Consider the following 24,436-nt stretch of genomic DNA (forward strand, 5'->3'; position numbering starts at 1 on the left):
TTCAGACATAATAATTACATTACTTGGAGAGTTTTCATCCATTTCAGGTTTGCAAAAAAACGTGGTAGCAAGTAAAAAAAATACTTGTTGCTTCTGTGAAGTGGATCCTGAGGAAAACTACTCCAAACTAGGCACATTCAAATCAAAAATCTGCAAAAAAGGCTTTAAGAATGAAAATCTCATTGCAAACTCTGCAAAAAATCCCCAGGAAACACATCATGAACATAAAAACTCTTCCCAAAAGTACCTAATAAAGTGGTGTTTTCCTAAGTGGGTTCTGCTTGCAAAACTCATTGTTTTTAAATGCCTTAATAAAATTCCATCTGCAAATAACCTAAAGATTCACACTGAGGTTTTTTCAGGAAATTTTGATCAAAACTTTTCCAAACACCACTAGGAGTTCAAAAAACACAAGTTTTGTTTGAAGTGTTGGACTGCGCACACACTCAGTTTTTTAATGAATTTTTGGAACAGGAACTGGTATGTGCATATGATGGCTTTTAAACTCAGGAGAACTTGATGAGTTTTTCACGCAGAAGACTTTTCAAGAAATTTAGGACATTTCTTCCCCTGAATCGTCTTTTGTATCATTTTTTGTCTTTTTTTCTGGTCGCATTTTTCACTCCATTGAAAAAATAAGAAACAGTTAGCTCTTTTAAGCAAAATCAATGGCAAAACACTCAAAAAAAAGTCTTTTTGAAGTCCAGGCATGTATTGAGCTTTTCCACTGATTTGTACTGTAAAATACACAGCATGTTCCTGGTGGAAAACGCTAATAGAATGGACATGTGACTTCTTTTAACCGCTTGGCGTTTTTAGAAACCTGAAGTGGTCAAAAGACATTCAAAAACCTCAACATAGACAGAGCAAGTCAGTTTTACATAGAATTGCTTATGTTCATTCTTTTGAGCAATGTTTGATAGTGTTTTCAAATGATTCCAATGGCGGAAGCTGCCTGAAAAAAGACATCATGTGCACATAGCCACCTAGTTGAAACTGAGTGGAAACTCTACAAATGCTCCTGCAAATCTCATAGCTCCTCAAAAATTTGGAGTTTCTGCCCAGATTCTGCTCTGAAAACTCAGCTAAAAACCTCTGTGTGCACATAGTCTTGTAGAGTTTCTGCCCTGAAAATGCAGGAAAAATATAACTTAGTGTGAACACACACTCATAGCTATTTTGAGTGATTTATTCCACTTCAGGGTTTGAAAAATGCCAGGTGAAAATAATAGGGGATATTGAATCTTTGAAGCAGATCCTGATGGAATTTGCTCTAAAGTAGATACTGTAAATCAAAAGGCTGCAAAGAAAAAGCTTTAGAAAAAAACTCTTCAAAAACACTTCAAGAACTCTCAAAAAGTGCTTTAGGAACCACTTTATAAAGCTAAACCTCCTTTAAAAGCTCCCCAATGAAAGGGTGTTTTTGCTTTAAAAAGTCTTCTTTTTTGAATGCCTCAATAAAACTCCATCTGCATATATCCTAATACAGACACAAAAAAATTCAGACATCATTCTTAAATTTGGCATAATTGAAAATGTAAATGAAAATCATGGCCAGAGATCTAATGCTATGTGGAGACAAAGACTTTAGAGCAGATTTGCTTTAAAATTTGCTTTCGTAAAAAGTTTCCACTTGAAAAACTCATCTTTTTTGAATGGCTCCATAAAACTCCATTTGCACATAGATTAATACTGACATGAAAAAAGTTTATGAAATCATTCTTAAATTTGGTACAATTGAAAATATAAATAAATCATCGTGCTTCTCTTTACATTTTTTACCATGCCTTACCTTACAATCATTGCTTGTATGGGTTGTAAGTTTTCATATGCATTTCAAGTTGATGTTTTTCCCATGTCAATGTCAAATTGGTACCTAAAGAAAAATCTTTGTACAGTTTCTTTGCATTTCTCCCATGTAGCATAGTAAATGATCCTTAGGAGTTACTGAGCATATGCATACCTCTAACAGGCTAATCCCTACATCGCTTTAGAAATTGTTCCTTTTCAATGGCTTCATAGCTCAGAGGTTAGAGCACTGGTCTCGTAAACCAGGGGTCGTGAGTTCGACTCTCACTGAAGCCTTAAAAACTCTTTGTCTCTCATATGAAAATTGCTTATCTGTTTGGTCAGTGGTACAAAGTTGGTGCGATTCAATATTGATGTTGATCCTTTTCAAAAGTTCTGGATAAGACCTTGATCATATATGACATTCGGGTAACGTGTGTCAAAGTCCTTTCTTATGCCACCTCTATCAGAGCTTTAGGAGTCTAATGACCCTTCTTCATCAATTCTTGATGTGTGATTTTGTAATATAAAGAATTACATATTTTATTAAAGCAAGCAGTAGAATTCTTTTCTTTGCCAATCCATCTGATTTCATTTTTTTGCACATCAGATTGCCAATAAACAGGTAGTCAGTTATAGAACTGAAGCTTTAGAATGTTTGCAAGTCATGCTTTTGAACTCAGCTAAAAACCTCTGTGTGCACATAGTCTTGTAGAGTTTCTGCCCTGAAAATGCAGGAAAAATATAACTTAGTGTGAACACACACTCATAGCTATTTTGAGTGATTTATTCCACTTCAGGGTTTGAAAAATGCCAGGTGAAAATAATAGGGGATATTGCATCTTTGAAGCAGATCCTGATGGAATTTGCTCTAAAGTAGATACTGTAAATCAAAAGGCTGCAAAGAAAAAGCTTTAGAAAAAAACTCTTCAAAAACACTTCAAGAACTCTCAAAAAGTGCTTTAGGAACCACTTTATAAAGCTAAACCTCCTTTAAAAGCTCCCCAATGAAAGGGTGTTTTTGCTTTAAAAAGTCTTCTTTTTTGAATGCCTCAATAAAACTCCATCTGCATATATCCTAATACAGACACAAAAAAATTCAGACATCATTCTTAAATTTGGCATAATTGAAAATGTAAATGAAAATCATGGCCAGAGATCTAATGCTATGTGGAGACAAAGACTTTAGAGCAGATTTGCTTTAAAATTTGCTTTCGTAAAAAGTTTCCACTTGAAAAACTCATCTTTTTTGAATGGCTCCATAAAACTCCATTTGCACATAGATTAATACTGACATGAAAAAAGTTTATGAAATCATTCTTAAATTTGGTACAATTGAAAATATAAATAAATCATCGTGCTTCTCTTTACATTTTTTACCATGCCTTACCTTACAATCATTGCTTGTATGGGTTGTAAGTTTTCATATGCATTTCAAGTTGATGTTTTTCCCATGTCAATGTCAAATTGGTACCTAAAGAAAAATCTTTGTACAGTTTCTTTGCATTTCTCCCATGTAGCATAGTAAATGATCCTTAGGAGTTACTGAGCATATGCATACCTCTAACAGGCTAATCCCTACATCGCTTTAGAAATTGTTCCTTTTCAATGGCTTCATAGCTCAACATAGACAGAGCAAGTCAGTTTTACATAGAATTGCTTATGTTCATTCTTTTGAGCAATGTTTGATAGTGTTTTCAAATGATTCCAATGGCGGAAGCTGCCTGAAAAAAGACATCATGTGCACATAGCCACCTAGTTGAAACTGAGTGGAAACTCTACAAATGCTCCTGCAAATCTCATAGCTCCTCAAAAATTTGGAGTTTCTGCCCAGATTCTGCTCTGAAAACTCAGCTAAAAACCTCTGTGTGCACATAGTCTTGTAGAGTTTCTGCCCTGAAAATACAGGAAAAATATAACTTAGTGTGAACACACACTCATAGCTATTTTGAGTGATTTATTCCACTTCAGGGTTTGAAAAATGCCAGGTGAAAATAATAGGGGATATTGCATCTTTGAAGCAGATCCTGATGGAATTTGCTCTAAAGTAGATACTGTAAATCAAAAGGCTGCAAAGATAAAGCTTTAGAAAAAAACTCTTCAAAAACACTTCAAGAACTCTCAAAAAGTGCTTTAGGAACCACTTTATAAAGCTAAACCTCCTTTAAAAGCTCCCCAATGAAAGGGTGTTTTTGCTTTAAAAAGTCTTCTTTTTTGAATGCCTCAATAAAACTCCATCTGCATATATCCTAATACAGACACAAAAAAATTCAGACATCATTCTTAAATTTGGCATAATTGAAAATGTAAATGAAAATCATGGCCAGAGATCTAATGCTATGTGGAGACAAAGACTTTAGAGCAGATTTGCTTTAAAATTTGCTTTCGTAAAAAGTTTCCACTTGAAAAACTCATCTTTTTTGAATGGCTCCATAAAACTCCATTTGCACATAGATTAATACTGACATGAAAAAAGTTTATGAAATCATTCTTAAATTTGGTACAATTGAAAATATAAATAAATCATCGTGCTTCTCTTTACATTTTTTACCATGCCTTACCTTACAATCATTGCTTGTATGGGTTGTAAGTTTTCATATGCATTTCAAGTTGATGTTTTTCCCATGTCAATGTCAAATTGGTACCTAAAGAAAAATCTTTGTACAGTTTCTTTGCATTTCTCCCATGTAGCATAGTAAATGATCCTTAGGAGTTACTGAGCATATGCATACCTCTAACAGGCTAATCCCTACATCGCTTTAGAAATTGCTCCTTTTCAATGGCTTCATAGCTCAGAGGTTAGAGCACTGGTCTCGTAAACCAGGGGTCGTGAGTTTGACTCTCACTGAAGCCTTAAAAACTCTTTGTCTCTCATATGAAAATTGCTTATCTGTTTGGTCAGTGGTACAAAGTTGGTGCGATTCAATATTGATGTTGATCCTTTTCAAAAGTTCTGGATAAGACCTTGATCATATATGACATTCGGGTAACGTGTGTCAAATTCCTTTCTTATGCCACCTCTATCAGAGCTTTAGGAGTCTAATGACCCTTCTTCATCAATTCTTGATGTGTGATTTTGTAATATAAAGAATTACATATTTTATTAAAGCAAGCAGTAGAATTCTTTTCTTTGCCAATCCATCTGATTTCATTTTTTTGCACATCAGATTGCCAATAAACAGGTAGTCAGTTATAGAACTGAAGCTTTAGAATGTTTGCAAGTCATGCTTTTGCGTTGCAAGAGCAGTTGTTGGTTTGTTGGTGATGGGACATTACGTTAAGAGTGTGATTTCAAACTAGAAATGAAAGGACTTGTGTTGGTAATGCACCTGAATGGCTATTGCACTGTTCGAAATAGAGATCAAAAGATGTGTCAAAGTTTCGCTGGCTTCATAGCTCAGTGGTTAGAGCACTGGTCTTGTAAACCAGGGGTCGTGAGTTCAATTCTCACTGGAGCCTTTGTGTTATTTTGAAACTGAATAGTTTAATTCTTGAGCTTATCTTTAAAAATACCTGCTTAGTTGAAGGTTTATTATACTGAGAAAAAAATGTTCAGACATAATAATTACATTACTTGGAGAGTTTTCATCCATTTCAGGTTTGCAAAAAAACGTGGTAGCAAGTAAAAAAAATACTTGTTGCTTCTGTGAAGCGGATCCTGAGGAAAACTACTCCAAACTAGGCACATTCAAATCAAAAATCTGCAAAAAAGGCTTTAAGAATGAAAATCTCATTGCAAACTCTGCAAAAAATCCCCAGGAAACACATCATGAACATAAAAACTCTTCCCAAAAGTACCTAATAAAGTGGTGTTTTTCTAAGTGGGTTCTGCTTGCAAAACTCATTGTTTTTAAATGCCTTAATAAAATTCCATCTGCAAATAACCTAAAGATTCACACTGAGGTTTTTTCAGGAAATTTTGATCAACACTTTTCCAAACACCGCTAGGAGTTCAAAAAACACAAGTTTTGTTTGAAGTGTTGGACTGCGCACACACTCAGTTTTTTAATGAATTTTTGGAACAGGAACTGGTATGTGCATATGACGGCTTTTAAACTCAGGAGAAGTTGATGAGTTTTTCACGCAGAAGACTTTTCAAGAAATTTAGGAAATTTCTTCCCCTGAATCGTCTTTTGTATCATTTTTTTGGTTGTTTCCTGGACAATTTTGAGACGGCTTTTTTCGGAAGGTTTTCCCATGGTTTCGGTGAAGTCTTTTTTTCTGGTCGCATTTTTCACTCCATTGAAAAAAGAAGAAACAGTTAGCTCTTTTAAGCAAAATCAATGGCAAAACACTCAAAAAAAAAGTATTTTTGAAGTCCAGGCATGTATTGAGCTTTTCCACTGATTTGTACTGTAAAATACACAGCATGTTCCTGGTGGAAAACGCTAATAGAATGGACATGTGGCTTTTTTTAACCGCTTGGCATTTTTAGAAACCTGAAGTGGTCAAAAGACATTCAAAAACCTCAACATAGACAGAGCAAGTCAGTTTTACATAGAATTGCTTATGTTCATTCTTTTGAGCAATGTTTGATAGTGTTTTCAAATGATTCCAATGGCGGAAGCTGCCTGAAAAAAGACGTCATGTGCGCATAGCCACCTAGTTGAAACTGAGTGGAAACTCTACAAATGCACCTGCAAATCTCATAGCTCCTCAAAAATTTGGAGTTTCTGCCCAGATTCTGCTCTGAAAACTCAGCTAAAAACCTCTGTGTGCACATAGTCTTGTAGAGTTTCTGCCCTGAAAATGCAGGAAAAATATAACTTAGTGTGAACACACACTCATAGCTATTTTGAGTGATTTATTCCACTTCAGGGTTTGAAAAATGCCAGGTGAAAATAATAGGGGATATTGCATCTTTGAAGCAGATCCTGATGGAATTTGCTCTAAAGTAGACACTGTAAATCAAAAGGCTGCAAAGAGAAAGCTTTAGAAAAAAACTTTTCAAAAACACTTCAAGAACTCTCAAAAAGTGCTTTAGGAACCACTTTATAAAGCTAAACCTCCTTTAAAAGCTCCCCAATGAAAGGGTGTTTTTGCTTTAAAAAGTCTTCTTTTTTGAATGCCTCAATAAAACTCCATCTGCATATATCCTAATACAGACACAAAAAAATTCAGACATCATTCTTAAATTTGGCATAATTGAAAATGTAAATGAAAATCATGGCCAGAGATCTAATGCTATGTGGAGACAAAGACTTTAGAGCAGATTTGCTTTAAAATTTGCTTTCGTAAAAAGTTTCCACTTGAAAAACTCATCTTTTTTGAATGGCTCCATAAAACTCCATTTGCACATAGATTAATACTGACATGAAAAAAGTTTATGAAATCATTCTTAAATTTGGTACAATTGAAAATATAAATAAATCATCGTGCTTCTCTTTACATTTTTTACCATGCCTTACCTTACAATCATTGCTTGTATGGGTTGTAAGTTTTCATATGCATTTCAAGTTGATGTTTTTCCCATGTCAATGTCAAATTGGTACCTAAAGAAAAATCTTTGTACAGTTTCTTTGCATTTCTCCCATGTAGCATAGTAAATGATCCTTAGGAGTTACTGAGCATATGCATACCTCTAACAGGCTAATCCCTACATCGCTTTAGAAATTCTTCCTTTTCAATGGCTTCATAGCTCAGAGGTTAGAGCACTGGTCTCGTAAACCAGGGGTCGTGAGTTCGACTCTCACTGAAGCCTTAAAAACTCTTTGTCTCTCATATGAAAATTGCTTATCTGTTTGGTCAGTGGTACAAAGTTGGTGCGATTCAATATTGATGTTGATCCTTTTCAAAAGTTCTGGATAAGACCTTGATCATATATGACATTCGGGTAACGTGTGTCAAATTCCTTTCTTATGCCACCTCTATCAGAGCTTTAGGAGTCTAATGACCCTTCTTCATCAATTCTTGATGTGTGATTTTGTAATATAAAGAATTACATATTTTATTAAAGCAAGCAGTAGAATTCTTTTCTTTGCCAATCCATCTGATTTCATTTTTTTGCACATCAGATTGCCAATAAACAGGTAGTCAGTTATAGAACTGAAGCTTTAGAATGTTTGCAAGTCATGCTTTTGCGTTGCAAGAGCAGTTGTTGGTTTGTTGGTGATGGGACATTACGTTAAGAGTGTGATTTCAAACTAGAAATGAAAGGACTTGTGTTGGTAATGCACCTGAATGGCTATTGCACTGTTCGAAATAGAGATCAAAAGATGTGTCAAAGTTTCGCTGGCTTCATAGCTCAGTGGTTAGAGCACTGGTCTTGTAAACCAGGGGTCGTGAGTTCAATTCTCACTGGAGCCTTTGTGTTATTTTGAAACTGAATAGTTTAATTCTTGAGCTTATCTTTAAAAATACCTGCTTAGTTGAAGGTTTATTATACTGAGAAAAAAATGTTCAGACATAATAATTACATTACTTGGAGAGTTTTCATCCATTTCAGGTTTGCAAAAAAACGTGGTAGCAAGTAAAAAAAATACTTGTTGCTTCTGTGAAGCGGATCCTGAGGAAAACTACTCCAAACTAGGCACATTCAAATCAAAAATCTGCAAAAAAGGCTTTAAGAATGAAAATCTCATTGCAAACTCTGCAAAAAATCCCCAGGAAACACATCATGAACATAAAAACTCTTCCCAAAAGTACCTAATAAAGTGGTGTTTTCCTAAGTGGGTTCTGCTTGCAAAACTCATTGTTTTTAAATGCCTTAATAAAATTCCATCTGCAAATAACCTAAAGATTCACACTGAGGTTTTTTCAGGAAATTTTGATCAAAACTTTTCCAAACACCACCAGGAGTTCAAAAAACACAAGTTTTGTTTGAAGTGTTGGACTGCGCACACACTCAGTTTTTTAATGAATTTTTGGAACAGGAACTGGTATGTGCATATGATGGCTTTTAAACTCAGGAGAACTTGATGAGTTTTTCACGCAGAAGACTTTTCAAGAAATTTAGGACATTTCTTCCCCTGAATCGTCTTTTGTATCATTTTTTGGGTTGTTTCCTGGACAATTTTGAGATGGCTTTTTTCGGAAGGTTTTCCCATGGTTTCGGTGAAGTCTTTTTTTCTGGTCGCATTTTTCACTCCATTGAAAAAATAAGAAACAGTTAGCTCTTTTAAGCAAAATCAATGGCAAAACACTCAAAAAAAAAGTCTTTTTGAAGTCCAGGCATGTATTGAGCTTTTCCACTGATTTGTACTGTAAAATACACAGCATGTTCCTGGTGGAAAACGCTAATAGAATGGACATGTGACTTCTTTTAACCGCTTGGCGTTTTTAGAAACCTGAAGTGGTCAAAAGACATTCAAAAACCTCAACATAGACAGAGCAAGTCAGTTTTACATAGAATTGCTTATGTTCATTCTTTTGAGCAATGTTTGATAGTGTTTTCAAATGATTCCAATGGCGGAAGCTGCCTGAAAAAAGACATCATGTGCACATAGCCACCTAGTTGAAACTGAGTGGAAACTCTACAAATGCTCCTGCAAATCTCATAGCTCCTAAAAAATTTGGAGTTTCTGCCCAGATTCTGCTCTGAAAACTCAGCTAAAAACCTCTGTGTGCACATAGTCTTGTAGAGTTTCTGCCCTGAAAATGCAGGAAAAATATAACTTAGTGTGAACACACACTCATAGCTATTTTGAGTGATTTATTCCACTTCAGGGTTTGAAAAATGCCAGGTGAAAATAATAGGGGATATTGCATCTTTGAAGCAGATCCTGATGGAATTTACTCTAAAGTAGACACTGTAAATCAAAAGGCTGCAAAGAAAAAGCTTTAGAAAAAAACTCTTCAAAAACACTTCAAGAACTCTCAAAAAGTGCTTTAGGAACCACTTTATAAAGCTAAACCTCCTTTAAAAGCTCCCCAATGAAAGGGTGTTTTTGCTTTAAAAAGTCTTCTTTTTTGAATGCCTCAATAAAACTCCATCTGCATATATCCTAATACTGACACAAAAAAAATTCAGACATCATTCTTAAATTTGGCATAATTGAAAATGTAAATGAAAATCATGGCCAGAGATCTAATGCTATGTGGAGACAAAGACTTTAGAGCAGATTTGCTTTAAAATTTGCTTTTGTAAAAAGTTTCCACTTGAAAAACTCATCTTTTTTGAATGGCTCCATAAAACTCCATTTGCACATAGATTAATACTGACCTGAAAAAAGTTTATGAAATCATTCTTAAATTTGGTACAATTGAAAATATAAATAAATCATCGTGCTTCTCTTTACATTTTTTACCACGCCTTACCTTACAATCATTGCTTGTATGGGTTGTAAGTTTTCATATGCATTTCAAGTTGATATTTTTCCCATGTCAATGTCAAATTGGTACCTAAAGAAAAATCTTTGTACAGTTTCTTTGCATTTCTCCCATGTAGCATAATAAATGATCCTTAGGAGTTACTGAGCATATGCATACCTCTAACAGGCTAATCCCTACATCGCTTTAGAAATTGTTCCTTTTCAATGGCTTCATAGCTCAGAGGTTAGAGCACTGGTCTCGTAAACCAGGGGTCGTGAGTTCGACTCTCACTGAAGCCTTAAAAACTCTTTGTCTCTCATATGAAAATTGCTTATCTGTTTGGTCAGTGGTACAAAGTTGGTGCGATGCAATATTGATGTTACGACATCCTTTTCAAAAGTTCTGGATAAGACCTTGATCATATATGACATTCGGGTAACGTGTGTCAAATTCCTTTCTTATGCCACCTCTATCAGAGCTTTAGGAGTCTAATGACCCTTCTTCATCAATTCTTGATGTGTGATTTTGTAATATAAAGAATTACATATTTTATTAAAGCAAGCAGTAGAATTCTTTTCTTTGCCAATCCATCTGATTTCATTTTTTTGCACATCAGATTGCCAATAAACAGGTAGTCAGTTATAGAACTGAAGCTTTAGAATGTTTGCAAGTCATGCTTTTGCGTTGCAAGAGCAGTTGTTGGTTTGTTGGTGATGGGACATTACGTTAAGAGTGTGATTTCAAACTAGAAATGAAAGGACTTGTGTTGGTAATGCACCTGAATGGCTATTGCACTGTTCGAAATAGAGATCAAAAGATGTGTCAAAGTTTCGCTGGCTTCATAGCTCAGTGGTTAGAGCACTGGTCTTGTAAACCAGGGGTCGTGAGTTCAATTCTCACTGGAGCCTTTGTGTTATTTTGAAACTGAATAGTTTAATTCTTGAGCTTATCTTTAAAAATACCTGCTTAGTTGAAGGTTTATTATACTGAGAAAAAAATGTTCAGACATAATAATTACATTACTTGGAGAGTTTTCATCCATTTCAGGTTTGCAAAAAAACGTGGTAGCAAGTAAAAAAAATACTTGTTGCTTCTGTGAAGCGGATCCTGAGGAAAACTACTCCAAACTAGGCACATTCAAATCAAAAATCTGCAAAAAAGGCTTTAAGAATGAAAATCTCATTGCAAACTCTGCAAAAAATCCCCAGGAAACACATCATGAACATAAAAACTCTTCCCAAAAGTACCTAATAAAGTGGTGTTTTCCTAAGTGGGTTCTGCTTGCAAAACTCATTGTTTTTAAATGCCTTAATAAAATTCCATCTGCAAATAACCTAAAGATTCACACTGAGGTTTTTTCAGGAAATTTTGATCAACACTTTTCCAAACACCGCTAGGAGTTCAAAAAACACAAGTTTTGTTTGAAGTGTTGGACTGCGCACACACTCAGTTTTTTAATGAATTTTTGGAACAGGAACTGGTATGTGCATATGACGGCTTTTAAACTCAGGAGAAGTTGATGAGTTTTTCACGCAGAAGACTTTTCAAGAAATTTAGGAAATTTCTTCCCCTGAATCGTCTTTTGTATCATTTTTTTGGTTGTTTCCTGGACAATTTTGAGACGGCTTTTTTCGGAAGGTTTTCCCATGGTTTCGGTGAAGTCTTTTTTTCTGGTCGCATTTTTCACTCCATTGAAAAAAGAAGAAACAGTTAGCTCTTTTAAGCAAAATCAATGGCAAAACACTCAAAAAAAAAGTATTTTTGAAGTCCAGGCATGTATTGAGCTTTTCCACTGATTTGTACTGTAAAATACACAGCATGTTCCTGGTGGAAAACGCTAATAGAATGGACATGTGGCTTTTTTTAACCGCTTGGCATTTTTAGAAACCTGAAGTGGTCAAAAGACATTCAAAAACCTCAACATAGACAGAGCAAGTCAGTTTTACATAGAATTGCTTATGTTCATTCTTTTGAGCAATGTTTGATAGTGTTTTCAAATGATTCCAATGGCGGAAGCTGCCTGAAAAAAGACGTCATGTGCGCATAGCCACCTAGTTGAAACTGAGTGGAAACTCTACAAATGCACCTGCAAATCTCATAGCTCCTCAAAAATTTGGAGTTTCTGCCCAGATTCTGCTCTGAAAACTCAGCTAAAAACCTCTGTGTGCACATAGTCTTGTAGAGTTTCTGCCCTGAAAATGCAGGAAAAATATAACTTAGTGTGAACACACACTCATAGCTATTTTGAGTGATTTATTCCACTTCAGGGTTTGAAAAATGCCAGGTGAAAATAATAGGGGATATTGCATCTTTGAAGCAGATCCTGATGGAATTTGCTCTAAAGTAGACACTGTAAATCAAAAGGCTGCAAAGAGAAAGCTTTAGAAAAAAACTTTTCAAAAACACTTCAAGAACTCTCAAAAAGTGCTTTAGGAACCACTTTATAAAGCTAAACCTCCTTTAAAAGCTCCCCAATGAAAGGGTGTTTTTGCTTTAAAAAGTCTTCTTTTTTGAATGCCTCAATAAAACTCCATCTGCATATATCCTAATACAGACACAAAAAAATTCAGACATCATTCTTAAATTTGGCATAATTGAAAATGTAAATGAAAATCATGGCCAGAGATCTAATGCTATGTGGAGACAAAGACTTTAGAGCAGATTTGCTTTAAAATTTGCTTTCGTAAAAAGTTTCCACTTGAAAAACTCATCTTTTTTGAATGGCTCCATAAAACTCCATTTGCACATAGATTAATACTGACATGAAAAAAGTTTATGAAATCATTCTTAAATTTGGTACAATTGAAAATATAAATAAATCATCGTGCTTCTCTTTACATTTTTTACCATGCCTTACCTTACAATCATTGCTTGTATGGGTTGTAAGTTTTCATATGCATTTCAAGTTGATGTTTTTCCCATGTCAATGTCAAATTGGTACCTAAAGAAAAATCTTTGTACAGTTTCTTTGCATTTCTCCCATGTAGCATAGTAAATGATCCCTAGGAGTTACTGAGCATATGCATACCTCTAACAGGCTAATCCCTACATCGCTTTAGAAATTCTTCCTTTTCAATGGCTTCATAGCTCAGAGGTTAGAGCACTGCTCTCGTAAACCAGGGGTCGTGAGTTCGACTCTCACTGAAGCCTTTAAAACTCTTTGTCTCTCATATGAAAATTGCTTATCTGTTTGGTCAGTGGTACAAAGTTGGTGCGATTCAATATTGATGTTGATCCTTTTCAAAAGTTCTGGATAAGACCTTGATCATATATGACATTCGGGTAACGTGTGTCAAATTCCTTTCTTATTCCACCTCTATCAGAGCTTTAGGAGTCTAATGACCCTTCTTCATCAATTCTTGATGTGTGATTTTGTAATATAAAGAATTACATATTTTATTAAAGCAAGCAGTAGAATTCTTTTCTTTGCCAATCCATCTGATTTCATTTTTTTGCACATCAGATTGCCAATAAACAGGTAGTCAGTTATAGAACTGAAGCTTTAGAATGTTTGCAAGTCATGCTTTTGCGTTGCAAGAGCAGTTGTTGGTTTGTTGGTGATGGGACATTACGTTAAGAGTGTGATTTCAAACTAGAAATGAAAGGACTTGTGTTGGTAATGCACCTGAATGGCTATTGCACTGTTCGAAATAGAGATCAAAAGATGTGTCAAAGTTTCGCTGGCTTCATAGCTCAGTGGTTAGAGCACTGGTCTTGTAAACCAGGGGTCGTGAGTTCAATTCTCACTGGAGCCTTTGTGTTATTTTGAAACTGAATAGTTTAATTCTTGAGCTTATCTTTAAAAATACCTGCTTAGTTGAAGGTTTATTATACTGAGAAAAAAATGTTCAGACATAATAATTACATTACTTGGAGAGTTTTCATCCATTTCAGGTTTGCAAAAAAACGTGGTAGCAAGTAAAAAAAATACTTGTTGCTTCTGTGAAGCGGATCCTGAGGAAAACTACTCCAAACTAGGCACATTCAAATCAAAAATCTGCAAAAAAGGCTTTAAGAATGAAAATCTCATTGCAAACTCTGCAAAAAATCCCCAGGAAACACATCATGAACATAAAAACTCTTCCCAAAAGTACCTAATAAAGTGGTGTTTTCCTAAGTGGGTTCTGCTTGCAAAACTCATTGTTTTTAAATGCCTTAATAAAATTCCATCTGCAAATAACCTAAAGATTCACACTGAGGTTTTTTCAGGAAATTTTGATCAAAACTTTTCCAAACACCACCAGGAGTTCAAAAAACACAAGTTTTGTTTGAAGTGTTGGACTGCGCACACACTCAGTTTTTTAATGAATTTTTGGAACAGGAACTGGTATGTGCATATGACGGCTTTTAAACTCAGGAGAACTTGATGAGTTTTTCACGCAGAAGACTTTTCAAGAAATTTAGGACATTTCTTCCCCTGAATCGTCTTTTGTATCATTTTTTGGGTTGTTTCCTGGACAATTTTGAGATGGCTTTTTTCGGAAGGTTTTCCCATGGTTTCGGTGAAGTCTTTTTTTCTGGTCGCATTTTTCACTCCATTGAAAAAATAAGAAACAGTTAGCTCTTTTAAGCAAAATCAATGGCAAAACACTCAAAAAAAAAGTCTTTTTGAAGTCCAGGCATGTATTGAGCTTTTCCACTGATTTGTACTGTAAAATACACAGCATGTTCCTGGTGGAAAACGCTAATAGAATGGACATGTGACTTCTTTTAACCGCTTGGCGTTTTTAGAAACCTGAAGTGGTCAAAAGACATTCAAAAACCTCAACATAGACAGAGCAAGTCAGTTTTACATAGAATTGCTTATGTTCATTCTTTTGAGCAATGTTTGATAGTGTTTTCAAATGATTCCAATGGCGGAAGCTGCCTGAAAAAAGACATCATGTGCACATAGCCACCTAGTTGAAACTGAGTGGAAACTCTACAAATGCTCCTGCAAATCTCATAGCTCCTAAAAAATTTGGAGTTTCTGCCCAGATTCTGCTCTGAAAACTCAGCTAAAAACCTCTGTGTGCACATAGTCTTGTAGAGTTTCTGCCCTGAAAATGCAGGAAAAATATAACTTAGTGTGAACACACACTCATAGCTATTTTGAGTGATTTATTCCACTTCAGGGTTTGAAAAATGCCAGGTGAAAATAATAGGGGATATTGCATCTTTGAAGCAGATCCTGATGGAATTTACTCTAAAGTAGACACTGTAAATCAAAAGGCTGCAAAGAAAAAGCTTTAGAAAAAAACTCTTCAAAAACACTTCAAGAACTCTCAAAAAGTGCTTTAGGAACCACTTTATAAAGCTAAACCTCCTTTAAAAGCTCCCCAATGAAAGGGTGTTTTTGCTTTAAAAAGTCTTCTTTTTTGAATGCCTCAATAAAACTCCATCTGCATATATCCTAATACTGACACAAAAAAAATTCAGACATCATTCTTAAATTTGGCATAATTGAAAATGTAAATGAAAATCATGGCCAGAGATCTAATGCTATGTGGAGACAAAGACTTTAGAGCAGATTTGCTTTAAAATTTGCTTTTGTAAAAAGTTTCCACTTGAAAAACTCATCTTTTTTGAATGGCTCCATAAAACTCCATTTGCACATAGATTAATACTGACCTGAAAAAAGTTTATGAAATCATTCTTAAATTTGGTACAATTGAAAATATAAATAAATCATCGTGCTTCTCTTTACATTTTTTACCACGCCTTACCTTACAATCATTGCTTGTATGGGTTGTAAGTTTTCATATGCATTTCAAGTTGATATTTTTCCCATGTCAATGTCAAATTGGTACCTAAAGAAAAATCTTTGTACAGTTTCTTTGCATTTCTCCCATGTAGCATAATAAATGATCCTTAGGAGTTACTGAGCATATGCATACCTCTAACAGGCTAATCCCTACATTGCTTTAGAAATTGTTCCTTTTCAATGGCTTCATAGCTCAGAGGTTAGAGCACTGGTCTCGTAAACCAGGGGTCGTGAGTTCGACTCTCACTGAAGCCTTAAAAACTCTTTGTCTCTCATATGAAAATTGCTTATCTGTTTGGTCAGTGGTACAAAGTTGGTGCGATGCAATATTGATGTTACGACATCCTTTTCAAAAGTTCTGGATAAGACCTTGATCATATATGACATTCGGGTAACGTGTGTCAAATTCCTTTCTTATGCCACCTCTATCAGAGCTTTAGGAGTCTAATGACCCTTCTTCATCAATTCTTGATGTGTGATTTTGTAATATAAAGAATTACATATTTTATTAAAGCAAGCAGTAGAATTCTTTTCTTTGCCAATCCATCTGATTTCATTTTTTTGCACATCAGATTGCCAATAAACAGGTAGTCAGTTATAGAACTGAAGCTTTAGAATGTTTGCAAGTCATGCTTTTGCGTTGCAAGAGCAGTTGTTGGTTTGTTGGTGATGGGACATTACGTTAAGAGTGTGATTTCAAACTAGAAATGAAAGGACTTGTGTTGGTAATGCACCTGAATGGCTATTGCACTGTTCGAAATAGAGATCAAAAGATGTGTCAAAGTTTCGCTGGCTTCATAGCTCAGTGGTTAGAGCACTGGTCTTGTAAACCAGGGGTCGTGAGTTCAATTCTCACTGGAGCCTTTGTGTTATTTTGAAACTGAATAGTTTAATTCTTGAGCTTATCTTTAAAAATACCTGCTTAGTTGAAGGTTTATTATACTGAGAAAAAAATGTTCAGACATAATAATTACATTACTTGGAGAGTTTTCATCCATTTCAGGTTTGCAAAAAAACGTGGTAGCAAGTAAAAAAAATACTTGTTGCTTCTGTGAAGCGGATCCTGAGGAAAACTACTCCAAACTAGGCACATTCAAATCAAAAATCTGCAAAAAAGGCTTTAAGAATGAAAATCTCATTGCAAACTCTGCAAAAAATCCCCAGGAAACACATCATGAACATAAAAACTCTTCCCAAAAGTACCTAATAAAGTGGTGTTTTCCTAAGTGGGTTCTGCTTGCAAAACTCATTGTTTTTAAATGCCTTAATAAAATTCCATCTGCAAATAACCTAAAGATTCACACTGAGGTTTTTTCAGGAAATTTTGATCAACACTTTTCCAAACACCGCTAGGAGTTCAAAAAACACAAGTTTTGTTTGAAGTGTTGGACTGCGCACACACTCAGTTTTTTAATGAATTTTTGGAACAGGAACTGGTATGTGCATATGACGGCTTTTAAACTCAGGAGAAGTTGATGAGTTTTTCACGCAGAAGACTTTTCAAGAAATTTAGGAAATTTCTTCCCCTGAATCGTCTTTTGTATCATTTTTTTGGTTGTTTCCTGGACAATTTTGAGACGGCTTTTTTCGGAAGGTTTTCCCATGGTTTCGGTGAAGTCTTTTTTTCTGGTCGCATTTTTCACTCCATTGAAAAAAGAAGAAACAGTTAGCTCTTTTAAGCAAAATCAATGGCAAAACACTCAAAAAAAAAGTATTTTTGAAGTCCAGGCATGTATTGAGCTTTTCCACTGATTTGTACTGTAAAATACACAGCATGTTCCTGGTGGAAAACGCTAATAGAATGGACATGTGGCTTTTTTTAACCGCTTGGCATTTTTAGAAACCTGAAGTGGTCAAAAGACATTCAAAAACCTCAACATAGACAGAGCAAGTCAGTTTTACATAGAATTGCTTATGTTCATTCTTTTGAGCAATGTTTGATAGTGTTTTCAAATGATTCCAATGGCGGAAGCTGCCTGAAAAAAGACGTCATGTGCGCATAGCCACCTAGTTGAAACTGAGTGGAAACTCTACAAATGCACCTGCAAATCTCATAGCTCCTCAAAAATTTGGAGTTTCTGCCCAGATTCTGCTCTGAAAACTCAGCTAAAAACCTCTGTGTGCACATAGTCTTGTAGAGTTTCTGCCCTGAAAATGCAGGAAAAATATAACTTAGTGTGAACACACACTCATAGCTATTTTGAGTGATTTATTCCACTTCAGGGTTTGAAAAATGCCAGGTGAAAATAATAGGGGATATTGCATCTTTGAAGCAGATCCTGATGGAATTTGCTCTAAAGTAGACACTGTAAATCAAAAGGCTGCAAAGAGAAAGCTTTAGAAAAAAACTTTTCAAAAACACTTCAAGAACTCTCAAAAAGTGCTTTAGGAACCACTTTATAAAGCTAAACCTCCTTTAAAAGCTCCCCAATGAAAGGGTGTTTTTGCTTTAAAAAGTCTTCTTTTTTGAATGCCTCAATAAAACTCCATCTGCATATATCCTAATACAGACACAAAAAAATTCAGACATCATTCTTAAATTTGGCATAATTGAAAATGTAAATGAAAATCATGGCCAGAGATCTAATGCTATGTGGAGACAAAGACTTTAGAGCAGATTTGCTTTAAAATTTGCTTTCGTAAAAAGTTTCCACTTGAAAAACTCATCTTTTTTGAATGGCTCCATAAAACTCCATTTGCACATAGATTAATACTGACATGAAAAAAGTTTATGAAATCATTCTTAAATTTGGTACAATTGAAAATATAAATAAATCATCGTGCTTCTCTTTACATTTTTTACCATGCCTTACCTTACAATCATTGCTTGTATGGGTTGTAAGTTTTCATATGCATTTCAAGTTGATGTTTTTCCCATGTCAATGTCAAATTGGTACCTAAAGAAAAATCTTTGTACAGTTTCTTTGCATTTCTCCCATGTAGCATAGTAAATGATCCTTAGGAGTTACTGAGCATATGCATACCTCTAACAGGCTAATCCCTACATCGCTTTAGAAATTCCTCCTTTTCAATGGCTTCATAGCTCAGAGGTTAGAGCACTGGTCTCGTAAACCAGGGGTCGTGAGTTCGACTCTCACTGAAGCCTTAAAAACTCTTTGTCTCTCATATGAAAATTGCTTATCTGTTTGGTCAGTGGTACAAAGTTGGTGTGATTCAATATTGATGTTGATCCTTTTCAAAAGTTCTGGATAAGACCTTGATCATATATGACATTCAGGTAACGTGTGTCAAATTCCTTTCTTATGCCACCTCTATCAGAGCTTTAGGAGTCTAATGACCCTTCTTCATCAATTCTTGATGTGTGATTTTGTAATATAAAGAATTACATATTTTATTAAAGCAAGCAGTAGAATTCTTTTCTTTGCCAATCCATCTGATTTCATTTTTTTGCACATCAGATTGCCAATAAACAGGTAGTCAGTTATAGAACTGAAGCTTTAGAATGTTTGCAAGTCATGCTTTTGCGTTGCAAGAGCAGTTGTTGGTTTGTTGGTGATGGGACATTACGTTAAGAGTGTGATTTCAAACTAGAAATGAAAGGACTTGTGTTGGTAATGCACCTGAATGGCTATTGCACTGTTCGAAATAGAGATCAAAAGATGTGTCAAAGTTTCGCTGGCTTCATAGCTCAGTGGTTAGAGCACTGGTCTTGTAAACCAGGGGTCATGAGTTCAATTCTCACTGGAGCCTTTGTGTTATTTTGAAACTGAATAGTTTAATTCTTGAGCTTATCTTTAAAAATACCTGCTTAGTTGAAGGTTTATTATACTGAGAAAAAAATGTTCAGACATAATAATTACATTACTTGGAGAGTTTTCATCCATTTCAGGTTTGCAAAAAAACGTGGTAGCAAGTAAAAAAAATACTTGTTGCTTCTGTGAAGCGGATCCTGAGGAAAACTACTCCAAACTAGGCACATTCAAATCAAAAATCTGCAAAAAAGGCTTTAAGAATGAAAATCTCATTGCAAACTCTGCAAAAAATCCCCAGGAAACACATCATGAACATAAAAACTCTTCCCAAAAGTACCTAATAAAGTGGTGTTTTCCTAAGTGGGTTCTGCTTGCAAAACTCATTGTTTTTAAATGCCTTAATAAAATTCCATCTGCAAATAACCTAAAGATTCACACTGAGGTTTTTTCAGGAAATTTTGATCAAAACTTTTCCAAACACCACTAGGAGTTCAAAAAACACAAGTTTTGTTTGAAGTGTTGGACTGCGCACACACTCAGTTTTTTAATGAATTTTTGGAACAGGAACTGGTATGTGCATATGATGGCTTTTAAACTCAGGAGAACTTGATGAGTTTTTCACGCAGAAGACTTTTCAAGAAATTTAGGACATTTCTTCCCCTGAATCGTCTTTTGTATCATTTTTTGGGTTGTTTCCTGGACAATTTTGAGATGGCTTTTTTCGGAAGGTTTTCCCATGGTTTCGGTGAAGTCTTTTTTTCTGGTCGCATTTTTCACTCCATTGAAAAAATAAGAAACAGTTAGCTCTTTTAAGCAAAATCAATGGCAAAACACTCAAAAAAAAAGTCTTTTTGAAGTCCAGGCATGTATTGAGCTTTTCCACTGATTTGTACTGTAAAATACACAGCATGTTCCTGGTGGAAAACGCTAATAGAATGGACATGTGACTTCTTTTAACCGCTTGGCGTTTTTAGAAACCTGAAGTGGTCAAAAGACATTCAAAAACCTCAACATAGACAGAGCAAGTCAGTTTTACATAGAATTGCTTATGTTCATTCTTTTGAGCAATGTTTGATAGTGTTTTCAAATGATTCCAATGGCGGAAGCTGCCTGAAAAAAGACATCATGTGCACATAGCCACCTAGTTGAAACTGAGTGGAAACTCTACAAATGCTCCTGCAAATCTCATAGCTCCTCAAAAATTTGGAGTTTCTGCCCAGATTCTGCTCTGAAAACTCAGCTAAAAACCTCTGTGTGCACATAGTCTTGTAGAGTTTCTGCCCTGAAAATACAGGAAAAATATAACTTAGTGTGAACACACACTCATAGCTATTTTGAGTGATTTATTCCACTTCAGGGTTTGAAAAATGCCAGGTGAAAATAATAGGGGATATTGCATCTTTGAAGCAGATCCTGATGGAATTTGCTCTAAAGTAGATACTGTAAATCAAAAGGCTGCAAAGAAAAAGCTTTAGAAAAAAACTCTTCAAAAACACTTCAAGAACTCTCAAAAAGTGCTTTAGGAACCACTTTATAAAGCTAAACCTCCTTTAAAAGCTCCCCAATGAAAGGGTGTTTTTGCTTTAAAAAGTCTTCTTTTTTGAATGCCTCAATAAAACTCCATCTGCATATATCCTAATACAGACACAAAAAAATTCAGACATCATTCTTAAATTTGGCATAATTGAAAATGTAAATGAAAATCATGGCCAGAGATCTAATGCTATGTGGAGACAAAGACTTTAGAGCAGATTTGCTTTAAAATTTGCTTTCGTAAAAAGTTTCCACTTGAAAAACTCATCTTTTTTGAATGGCTCCATAAAACTCCATTTGCACATAGATTAATACTGACATGAAAAAAGTTTATGAAATCATTCTTAAATTTGGTACAATTGAAAATATAAATAAATCATCGTGCTTCTCTTTACATTTTTTACCATGCCTTACCTTACAATCATTGCTTGTATGGGTTGTAAGTTTTCATATGCATTTCAAGTTGATGTTTTTCCCATGTCAATGTCAAATTGGTACCTAAAGAAAAATCTTTGTACAGTTTCTTTGCATTTCTCCCATGTAGCATAGTAAATGATCCTTAGGAGTTACTGAGCATATGCATACCTCTAACAGGCTAATCCCTACATCGCTTTAGAAATTGTTCCTTTTCAATGGCTTCATAGCTCAGAGGTTAGAGCACTGGTCTCGTAAACCAGGGGTCGTGAGTTCGACTCTCACTGAAGCCTTAAAAACTCTTTGTCTCTCATATGAAAATTGCTTATCTGTTTGGTCAGTGGTACAAAGTTGGTGCGATTCAATATTGATGTTACGACATCCTTTTCAAAAGTTCTGGATAAGACCTTGATCATATATGACATTCGGGTAACGTGTGTCAAATTCCTTTCTTATGCCACCTCTATCAGAGCTTTAGGAGTCTAATGACCCTTCTTCATCAATTCTTGATGTGTGATTTTGTAATATAAAGAATTACATATTTTATTAAAGCAAGCAGTAGAATTCTTTTCTTTGCCAATCCATCTGATTTCATTTTTTTGCACATCAGATTGCCAATAAACAGGTAGTCAGTTATAGAACTGAAGCTTTAGAATGTTTGCAAGTCATGCTTTTGCGTTGCAAGAGCAGTTGTTGGTTTGTTGGTGATGGGACATTACGTTAAGAGTGTGATTTCAAACTAGAAATGAAAGGACTTGTGTTGGTAATGCACCTGAATGGCTATTGCACTGTTCGAAATAGAGATCAAAAGATGTGTCAAAGTTTCGCTGGCTTCATAGCTCAGTGGTTAGAGCACTGGTCTTGTAAACCAGGGGTCGTGAGTTCAATTCTCACTGGAGCCTTTGTGTTATTTTGAAACTGAATAGTTTAATTCTTGAGCTTATCTTTAAAAATACCTGCTTAGTTGAAGGTTTATTATACTGAGAAAAAAATGTTCAGACATAATAATTACATTACTTGGAGAGTTTTCATCCATTTCAGGTTTGCAAAAAAACGTGGTAGCAAGTAAAAAAAATACTTGTTGCTTCTGTGAAGCGGATCCTGAGGAAAACTACTCCAAACTAGGCACATTCAAATCAAAAATCTGCAAAAAAGGCTTTAAGAATGAAAATCTCATTGCAAACTCTGCAAAAAATCCCCAGGAAACACATCATGAACATAAAAACTCTTCCCAAAAGTACCTAATAAAGTGGTGTTTTCCTAAGTGGGTTCTGCTTGCAAAACTCATTGTTTTTAAATGCCTTAATAAAATTCCATCTGCAAATAACCTAAAGATTCACACTGAGGTTTTTTCAGGAAATTTTGATCAACACTTTTCCAAACACCGCTAGGAGTTCAAAAAACACAAGTTTTGTTTGAAGTGTTGGACTGCGCACACACTCAGTTTTTTAATGAATTTTTGGAACAGGAACTGGTATGTGCATATGACGGCTTTTAAACTCAGGAGAAGTTGATGAGTTTTTCACGCAGAAGACTTTTCAAGAAATTTAGGAAATTTCTTCCCCTGAATCGTCTTTTGTATCATTTTTTTGGTTGTTTCCTGGACAATTTTGAGACGGCTTTTTTCGGAAGGTTTTCCCATGGTTTCGGTGAAGTCTTTTTTTCTGGTCGCATTTTTCACTCCATTGAAAAAAGAAGAAACAGTTAGCTCTTTTAAGCAAAATCAATGGCAAAACACTCAAAAAAAAAGTATTTTTGAAGTCCAGGCATGTATTGAGCTTTTCCACTGATTTGTACTGTAAAATACACGGCATGTTCCTGGTGGAAAACGCTAATAGAATGGACATGTGGCTTTTTTTAACCGCTTGGCATTTTTAGAAACCTGAAGTGGTCAAAAGACATTCAAAAACCTCAACATAGACAGAGCAAGTCAGTTTTACATAGAATTGCTTATGTTCATTCTTTTGAGCAATGTTTGATAGTGTTTTCAAATGATTCCAATGGTGGAAGCTGCCTGAAAAAAGACGTCATGTGCGCATAGCCACCTAGTTGAAACTGAGTGGAAACTCTACAAATGCACCTGCAAATCTCATAGCTCCTCAAAAATTTGGAGTTTCTGCCCAGATTCTGCTCTGAAAACTCAGCTAAAAACCTCTGTGTGCACATAGTCTTGTAGAGTTTCTGCCCTGAAAATGCAGGAAAAATATAACTTAGTGTGAACACACACTCATAGCTATTTTGAGTGATTTATTCCACTTCAGGGTTTGAAAAATGCCAGGTGAAAATAATAGGGGATATTGCATCTTTGAAGCAGATCCTGATGGAATTTGCTCTAAAGTAGACACTGTAAATCAAAAGGCTGCAAAGAGAAAGCTTTAGAAAAAAACTTTTCAAAAACACTTCAAGAACTCTCAAAAAGTGCTTTAGGAACCACTTTATAAAGCTAAACCTCCTTTAAAAGCTCCCCAATGAAAGGGTGTTTTTGCTTTAAAAAGTCTTCTTTTTTGAATGCCTCAATAAAACTCCATCTGCATATATCCTAATACAGACACAAAAAAATTCAGACATCATTCTTAAATTTGGCATAATTGAAAATGTAAATGAAAATCATGGCCAGAGATCTAATGCTATGTGGAGACAAAGACTTTAGAGCAGATTTGCTTTAAAATTTGCTTTCGTAAAAAGTTTCCACTTGAAAAACTCATCTTTTTGAATGGCTCCATAAAACTCCATTTGCACATAGATTAATACTGACATGAAAAAAGTTTATGAAATCATTCTTAAATTTGGTACAATTGAAAATATAAATAAATCATCGTGCTTCTCTTTACATTTTTTACCATGCCTTACCTTACAATCATTGCTTGTATGGGTTGTAAGTTTTCATATGCATTTCAAGTTGATGTTTTTCCCATGTCAATGTCAAATTGGTACCTAAAGAAAAATCTTTGTACAGTTTCTTTGCATTTCTCCCATGTAGCATAGTAAATGATCC

The 24,436-nt window shown here is 35.1% G+C and overlaps 15 non-coding genes across 15 annotated transcripts; all 15 read left to right on the forward strand.

Annotated features, from left to right (window-relative positions):
* The first annotated feature begins 2,012 nt into the window (after positions 1-2,012).
* On the forward strand, positions 2,013-2,085 carry TRNAT-CGU (transfer RNA threonine (anticodon CGU)). The gene has a single exon. It is a non-coding gene; the product is annotated as a tRNA-Thr (tRNA).
* Positions 2,086-4,569: 2,484 nt separating this feature from the next.
* On the forward strand, positions 4,570-4,642 carry TRNAT-CGU (transfer RNA threonine (anticodon CGU)). Its single transcript has one exon. It is a non-coding gene; the product is annotated as a tRNA-Thr (tRNA).
* Positions 4,643-5,174: 532 nt separating this feature from the next.
* On the forward strand, positions 5,175-5,247 carry TRNAT-UGU (transfer RNA threonine (anticodon UGU)). The gene has a single exon. It is a non-coding gene; the product is annotated as a tRNA-Thr (tRNA).
* A 2,169-nt stretch (positions 5,248-7,416) lies between these two features.
* On the forward strand, positions 7,417-7,489 carry TRNAT-CGU (transfer RNA threonine (anticodon CGU)). Its single transcript has one exon. It is a non-coding gene; the product is annotated as a tRNA-Thr (tRNA).
* Positions 7,490-8,021: 532 nt separating this feature from the next.
* TRNAT-UGU (transfer RNA threonine (anticodon UGU)) lies at positions 8,022-8,094 on the forward strand. Its single transcript has one exon. It is a non-coding gene; the product is annotated as a tRNA-Thr (tRNA).
* A 2,170-nt stretch (positions 8,095-10,264) lies between these two features.
* On the forward strand, positions 10,265-10,337 carry TRNAT-CGU (transfer RNA threonine (anticodon CGU)). Its single transcript has one exon. It is a non-coding gene; the product is annotated as a tRNA-Thr (tRNA).
* A 536-nt stretch (positions 10,338-10,873) lies between these two features.
* TRNAT-UGU (transfer RNA threonine (anticodon UGU)) lies at positions 10,874-10,946 on the forward strand. Its single transcript has one exon. It is a non-coding gene; the product is annotated as a tRNA-Thr (tRNA).
* A 2,169-nt stretch (positions 10,947-13,115) lies between these two features.
* TRNAT-CGU (transfer RNA threonine (anticodon CGU)) lies at positions 13,116-13,188 on the forward strand. The gene has a single exon. It is a non-coding gene; the product is annotated as a tRNA-Thr (tRNA).
* Positions 13,189-13,720: 532 nt separating this feature from the next.
* Positions 13,721-13,793, forward strand: TRNAT-UGU (transfer RNA threonine (anticodon UGU)). The gene has a single exon. It is a non-coding gene; the product is annotated as a tRNA-Thr (tRNA).
* A 2,170-nt stretch (positions 13,794-15,963) lies between these two features.
* Positions 15,964-16,036, forward strand: TRNAT-CGU (transfer RNA threonine (anticodon CGU)). The gene has a single exon. It is a non-coding gene; the product is annotated as a tRNA-Thr (tRNA).
* Positions 16,037-16,572: 536 nt separating this feature from the next.
* TRNAT-UGU (transfer RNA threonine (anticodon UGU)) lies at positions 16,573-16,645 on the forward strand. The gene has a single exon. It is a non-coding gene; the product is annotated as a tRNA-Thr (tRNA).
* Positions 16,646-18,814: 2,169 nt separating this feature from the next.
* TRNAT-CGU (transfer RNA threonine (anticodon CGU)) lies at positions 18,815-18,887 on the forward strand. The gene has a single exon. It is a non-coding gene; the product is annotated as a tRNA-Thr (tRNA).
* A 532-nt stretch (positions 18,888-19,419) lies between these two features.
* TRNAT-UGU (transfer RNA threonine (anticodon UGU)) lies at positions 19,420-19,492 on the forward strand. Its single transcript has one exon. It is a non-coding gene; the product is annotated as a tRNA-Thr (tRNA).
* Positions 19,493-21,661: 2,169 nt separating this feature from the next.
* Positions 21,662-21,734, forward strand: TRNAT-CGU (transfer RNA threonine (anticodon CGU)). The gene has a single exon. It is a non-coding gene; the product is annotated as a tRNA-Thr (tRNA).
* A 536-nt stretch (positions 21,735-22,270) lies between these two features.
* Positions 22,271-22,343, forward strand: TRNAT-UGU (transfer RNA threonine (anticodon UGU)). Its single transcript has one exon. It is a non-coding gene; the product is annotated as a tRNA-Thr (tRNA).
* The last annotated feature ends 2,093 nt before the right edge of the window (positions 22,344-24,436 follow it).

The sequence above is a fragment of the Ranitomeya variabilis genome, chromosome 1 (genome assembly GCF_051348905.1).
Source record: "Ranitomeya variabilis isolate aRanVar5 chromosome 1, aRanVar5.hap1, whole genome shotgun sequence".
Lineage (NCBI taxonomy): Eukaryota > Metazoa > Chordata > Amphibia > Anura > Dendrobatidae > Ranitomeya > Ranitomeya variabilis.